The sequence below is a fragment of the Lathyrus oleraceus genome, chromosome 3 (genome assembly GCF_024323335.1).
Source record: "Lathyrus oleraceus cultivar Zhongwan6 chromosome 3, CAAS_Psat_ZW6_1.0, whole genome shotgun sequence".
In the NCBI taxonomy this organism is placed as follows: domain Eukaryota; kingdom Viridiplantae; phylum Streptophyta; class Magnoliopsida; order Fabales; family Fabaceae; genus Lathyrus; species Lathyrus oleraceus.
In genome coordinates, this window is record NC_066581.1 from 455913763 (window position 1) to 455920355 (window position 6593).

The following is a 6593-nucleotide window of genomic DNA, read 5'->3' on the forward strand; positions in this document are numbered from 1 at the left end:
AACAATAATTTTTCGAGTATCTTAGATATGAAATGCGATCCACCGTCACTGACTACTATTCTTGGGACACCAAATCTTGGAAAGATTATATTCTTGAAGAGTTTAATTACTACTCGTGTGTCGTTTGTTGGAGAAGCTATAGCCTCAATCCATTTTGATACGTAGTCAACCGCTACGAGTATGTACTTGTTACCGAAAGAGGGTGGAAAAGGTCCCATGAAATCTATTCCCCACACATCGAAAATTTCTACTTCCAAAATGCCTTTTTGTGGCATCTCGTCACGTCTAGATATGTTTCCTGTGCGTTGACACCTATCGCATTTCTTGACAGCAACATGCACATCCTTCCATATGTTTGGCCAATAAAGATCGGCTTGTAGGATTTTGGAGCAAGTTTTGGATGTACTTGCGTGTCCACCATAAGGAGCGGAATGACAATGTTGGATTATACTTTCTACCTCTTCTTCAGGTATACAACGACGGAAAATACCATCGGGGCCTCTTTTGAAAAGTAAAGGGTCGTCCCAGTAATAATGTTTTATGTCATGGAAGAATCGTTTCTTTTGTTGGTATGATAAATCAAGTGGAACCACTTTGGCGGCTAAATAATTGAAAAAATCGGCGTACCATGGTGTAACGCATACAGCCAAGGTGGTCTCTACCTGTTCATCAGCTCTATTTTCTTTCAAATTAGCTATAAGTTTATCGTACGAGAAATCATCGTTGATCGATGTTCTTTCCGGTTCCAAGTTTTCAAGTCTAGAGAGGTGATCTGCTACTACGTTTTCAGTTCCTTTTGTATCTTTGATTTCCAAATCAAATTCTTGTAGCAACAAGATCCATCTTAGGAGTCTAGGTTTAGCATCCTTTTTTGTTAAGAGGTACTTAATGGCAGCGTGATCAGTGTAAACGATTATTTTAGCTCCGACCAAGTAGGAACGAAATTTATCTAGTGCAAATACTACTGCTAAAAGTTCTTTCTCGGTCGTGGCGTAATTCATTTGTGCTTCATCTAGAGTTCTACTCGCATAATATATGACGTGAAGTTTTTTATCCATTCGTTGTCCCAAAACAGCGCCTACGGCGTAGTCACTTGCGTCACATATTATTTCGAATGGTTCATTCCAATCCGGGGTCTGCATTATGGGCGCGGAGATCAATGCTTGTTTAAGTGTTTGAAATGCTTCTAAACATTTATTGTCGAAGATGAATTCAGCATCTTTCATTAATAATCCGGTTAAAGGTTTAGTTATTTTAGAGAAATCTTTAATGGATCGTCGGTAAAAACCGGCATGTCCTAAGAAGCTTCGTATTTCTCTCACAGTTTTTGGAGGTTGAAGATTTTCGATTACTTCTATTTTGGCTTTGTCTACTTCAATTCCTCTATTTGATATGATGTGTCCTAAAACAATTCCTTCTTGTACCATAAAGTGACATTTTTCCCAATTAAGTACTAGGTTTACTTTTACACATCATTCTAGAACTCTTTCTAGGTTTTCAAGACATTCTTCGAAACTTTGTCCGCATACGGAAAAGTCATCCATAAAGACTTCCATGATGTTTTCGAGAAAATCGGCGAATATGGCCATCATGCACCTTTGGAAGGTTGCAGGAGCATTGCACAAGCCAAATGGCATTCGTCGATAAGCGAAGGTACCAAAGGGACATGTGAACGTTGTCTTTTCTTGGTCATCAGGATGAATTGGTATTTGAAAGAAACCTGAGTAACCGTCTAGATAGCAGAAATGAGAATGTTTGGCTAATCGTTCTAACATCTGGTCTATGAATGGTAAAGGAAAATGATCTTTTCGGGTTGCTTTGTTTAGCTTCCTATAGTCAATGCACATTCTCCATCCCGATTCAATTCGTTTGGTTATAGTTTCTCCTTTTTCATTTTTAATCACTGTTATACCTCCTTTCTTTGGTACTACGTGTACAGGACTAACCCATTTGCTATCGGATATAGGATATATGATACCTGCCTCTAATAACTTCGTTACTTCCTTCTTCACTACCTCACTCAAGATCGGGTTTAATCTCCTCTGATGTTCCCTAGAAGTTTTACAGTCTTCTTCTAGCATGATGCGGTGCATACAAATAGAAGGGCTTATCCCTTTAAGATCGGTGATGTTGTATCCTAGTGCGGTTGGATATTTTCTTAAGATATGTAGGAGTTTTTCGGTTTCAAGTTTTCCTAGGTCTGCATTGACTATCACTGGTCATTCAAGTTCTAAGTCTAGGAATTCATATCTCAGACTTTTGGGAAGTGTTTTCAGGTCGAGGGTTGGTTTCTTGAGGCATTGTGTAGGATCTGATGTTATTGCTAAACATTGGTTCAGTCTGTCTTCCACACGATAGTCGGATAAATCGTCATTTTCTAATTCTGTTTCTTTTATGCATTCATCGATGATATCCATGAAGTAACATGTGTCTTCTATTGCAGGTGCTTTCAAAAATTTGGAAAGAATAAACTCAATTTTCTCTTCTCCTACTTCGAAAGTGAGTCGTCCTCGTTTTACGTCTATGATAGCACCGACGGTTGCTAAGAAAGGTCTTCCCAATATAATGGGGGTAACTTCATCTTCTCTTATGTCCATAATTATAAAATCAGTGGGAATGTAGAATTGACCTATGCGTACGGGAACGTTTTCAAGAATTCCTACGGGATATCTAACGGAACGATCTGCTAATTGCACAGACATTTTAGTTGGTCTTAATTCTCCCATTTCAAGTCTCTTGCATATGGACAAGGGCATAACACTGATACCGGCTCCTAAATCGCATAAAGCTTTGTCTATGACAAATTTTCCTATGTGACAGGGTATAGAGAAACTACCAGGGTCTTTAAGTTTAGGAGGCATATTCTGAATTATTGCACTACACTCAGCAGTGAGTGTAACGGTTTCGCTATCTTCAAGTTTCCTTTTATTAGATAAAATTTCTTTTAAGAACTTAGCATATGAAGGTATCTGTGTAATAGCTTCTGTAAAAGGAATGGTGACGTTTAATTGTTTCAGTAGGTCAACAAATTTCTTAAATTGGCCCGCGTCTTTGGTTTTAATTAGCCTTTGAGGGTAAGGGATAGGTGGTTTGTAAGGCGGTGGAGGTACATAAGGTTCTTTGTTTTCTACGGTTTCTTTATTACACTCTTCCTTTTCCTTAGGTCTACCTTCTTCCTCAGTTGACTTTTTAGAGTTTTGGTTCTCAATCCTTGGGTCAGACGGTCCTTCTACCTCTGTTCCACTTCTTAATATAATTGCATGAGCATGGCCTTTCGAGTTAGGTTGGGGCTGTCCAGGAAATGTACCAGTTGGGGAAGAAGTAGGCGCTTGTTGTTGAGCTACTTGCGAGATTTGTGTTTCCAGCATTTTGTTATGGGTAGCCAGGGCATCTACTTTACTTGCTAGTTGTTTAATTTGTTCGCTAGTGTGTACATTCTGGTTTAAGAATTCTTTATTGGTTTGCTGTTGAGAAGCTATGAAGTTCTCCATCATGATTTCCAAATTGGATTTCCTAGGAACGTTATTGTTAGGTGTAGATGGGGTCGGCTTTTGATATCCAGGAGGTATAGTTAGGGCTTGAGCGGGAGCTTGACCTGGTGCGTATAAAGCGTTGTTACTTTTATATGAAAAATTAGGATGGTTCTTCCAGTTTGAGTTATAGGTATGCGAGTAGGGATTTCCTTGAACGTAGTTCACTTGCTCTGCTCGGATTCCTGTTAAGAGTTGACAATCTGTAGGCGTGTGACCTTGAATTCCACAGACTTCGCAATTTTGAGTTACGGCAACCACGGTGGCTGGAGGTGATACATTTAAACTTTCAATTTTCTGGGCAAGAGCATCCACTTTTGCATTAACATGATCAAGGCTACTTATCTCGTACATGCCCCCTTTTGTTTGAGGTTTTTCTACCATTGTTCGATCGCTTCCCCACTGATAATGGTTTTGGGCCATGCTTTCGATAAGTTGATAAGCGCCAGCATAAGGTTTATCCATAAGCGCACCACCGGCGGCGGCGTCTATTGTTAACCTTGTGTTGTACAAGAGACCATTATAGAAGGTATGAATTACTAACCAGTCCTCTAAACCATGGTGTGGATAAAGTCTCATCATGTCTTTGTATCTTTCCCATGCTTCGAAAAGAGACTCGTTATCTTTCAGCTTAAATCCATTTATCTGGGCTCTTAACATAGCTGTTTTGCTTGGAGGAAAATATCGGGCAAGAAAGACTTTCTTCAACTCATTCCATGTGGTGACTGAGTTGGAAGGAAGAGACTGAAGCCATCTTCTAGCTTTATCTCTTAACGAGAAAGGAAAGAGACGAAGTCGAATTGCCTCTGAAGTGCCACCATTAGCTTTAACAGTATCAGCGTATTGGACAAATACGGATAAATGAAGGTTTGGATCCTCGGTAGGATTTCTAGAAAATTGGTTCTGTTGCACTGCCTGCAACAGCAAAGGTTTAAGTTCGAAGTTGTTTGCTTCGATTGCGGGCGGAGCAATACTCGAATGCGGCTCATCTTGCGATGGAGCAGCGTAATCTCGAAGAGCACGAGCTGGTTCTTCCATCTCGGGTATCGGTGAAGGAAGGAGATTTTTGAGATCAGGAATTTCGATTGGAGGAAGATTGTTTGCAGCACGATACTCCCGAATTCGTCGTAGGACTCGGAGATATCGTCCAACGTCGTTGATTCGTAAGTAGTACGGTTCGCCTTGTGAGCGAGTGTGTGGCATACAAATCAACGAAAAAGAAGGAAAAAAATAAAAATTTCCTTAGTCTCTACAACATAACAGAAGAGTTACGATATCGACTAAATAAAAGTCCCCGGCAATGGCGCCAAAAACTTGATCGCGACTTTATGAGTCTATTGGGGTATTAACTGCAAGTGCACAGTCTAATCGCGTAGTTTTAAAAGATATCGATCCCACAGGGACTTAATGAATCGATATACCGTTTTTCTAAGGTTACTTCGTAAAGCTAAGGCGGATGATACTTTGATGATTAGGGGGAAAAGTAAAACTAAAATTGGATCTAGATTAAGTATCAAATAACGCGGATATCGGTATGTAGTTCGTCGTAATTAGGGAATCAAATCTTCGTTGGTTTCTTAGTTTTAAAATGAGTCTTTTCAGTAGACACTATTAATTAAAAGTCTTTTCTCAAACTCTCGCTCTGTTGAATCAGACTATGACTTTATATTAAAGCACGCTCTCACTATTTAGTTAAATCTAAAATCATTCTTTGAAAACAATAGAATCTATAGAAACTCTTTTTAAGAAAATACTAACCGTTTAAACGCCCTCGTCTCAAACTCTCGCTCTGTTGACTTAGACTATATGATTAAACTTAAATGCTTAACTCTCGCCCTCACATTTAACCTTTAAAAATAATTTTTGAAAATGATTAGGATTTAATTAACTTAAAAAATTGCTTTTGCCTTGATTTAAAGTTAATGTTCAATTTACAAGGTCCAGTTAAAAGCTCAAACTGTCGTTCTATTGATTTAAACTTCTTTATGTCTTTTACTCTCGTACAAAAACTTTGGTATTAACTCTGTAAATTGAGACCATAAAAAGAGTGACTAAATTTTGAAACAAATTTAAACCAACTAGTTTTGATTCCTTTATTCCTCTTACTTTACATACCAATATCTAAATTAATTAGCCGGACATGGCAAACACGCATAAACAATAATCATGCATAAATACAACCATATCAAACAGACAATATGTATAAACAGCAGCACAGAGCATATGTAAATTAAAACAATAACTTAATTAATTAATGAACCTGGTAAATTACTAGAAATCTTGGTTTTGTTCCTAGCTTCGATGTTCGAACACTCCACCACAAGTCGGTTGGATTTGTTCTTCACATTTCTTGAGCAGACAGGTAAATAAAACAAGGAACTAAAAATACTGTGATCTGACGTAAGGTTAGATCCAGTGAAAATTACACAATAGTTTCCGGTGTAGAAACTATTATGAGAAAATAAATTGAATGCTTAGTAAATTAAGCTAGCAAAGAAAAGAAAAGCAAAAGCAAAGAAAATAAAATGCTAAAGGAAATGGAATGCTGAAGAAAATATATTGCTGTAAAAATATTGCACGGCGTGGAGAGATACGGCAGAGAGAGGAGAGCCTCAATTGGATCCCTTGAGGTCTATTTATATTCCTCCATAAAGTAACCGTTTCCCAAAATTTCCCTCAGTGTCGTTTCTAACGCGTCAACGAGTCAAGCGGAGAAATAGGAGAGAAGTGCTTCTGTTACGCGCGTCAAAGGCAGAAAAATAGGAGTGGGGGTGTGACGTCCGTCACACCACGTGTTACGCTCGTAACACTAAGAGGGGGGTGACGCTCGTCACATGAGTGTGGCGGTCGTCACAGGACATTTTCCTTGTAGTCGGCGTGGGCTGGGCTTTAGTGAAATGTTTTCCTACAGAATCCTCTTTTTGCACCCCTTTTCTTTCCTTTTCACAATTCTTCAAATAATGACACCTGAAATAAATAATAATAGAATACCAAGTAATATTGAATAATATAAAATAAATCGAATCAAATAACAATATAATTTAATTAAATCAAGTCCAAAAA

General features: G+C 38.4%; 1 non-coding gene across 1 annotated transcript; it reads left to right on the top strand.

The window, feature by feature from the left end:
- Window positions 1-4083: 4083 nt before the first annotated feature.
- LOC127134101 (small nucleolar RNA R71) lies at window positions 4084-4190 on the top strand. The gene has a single exon (XR_007807871.1). It is a non-coding gene; the product is annotated as a small nucleolar RNA R71 (small nucleolar RNA).
- Window positions 4191-6593: the final 2403 nt, after the last annotated feature.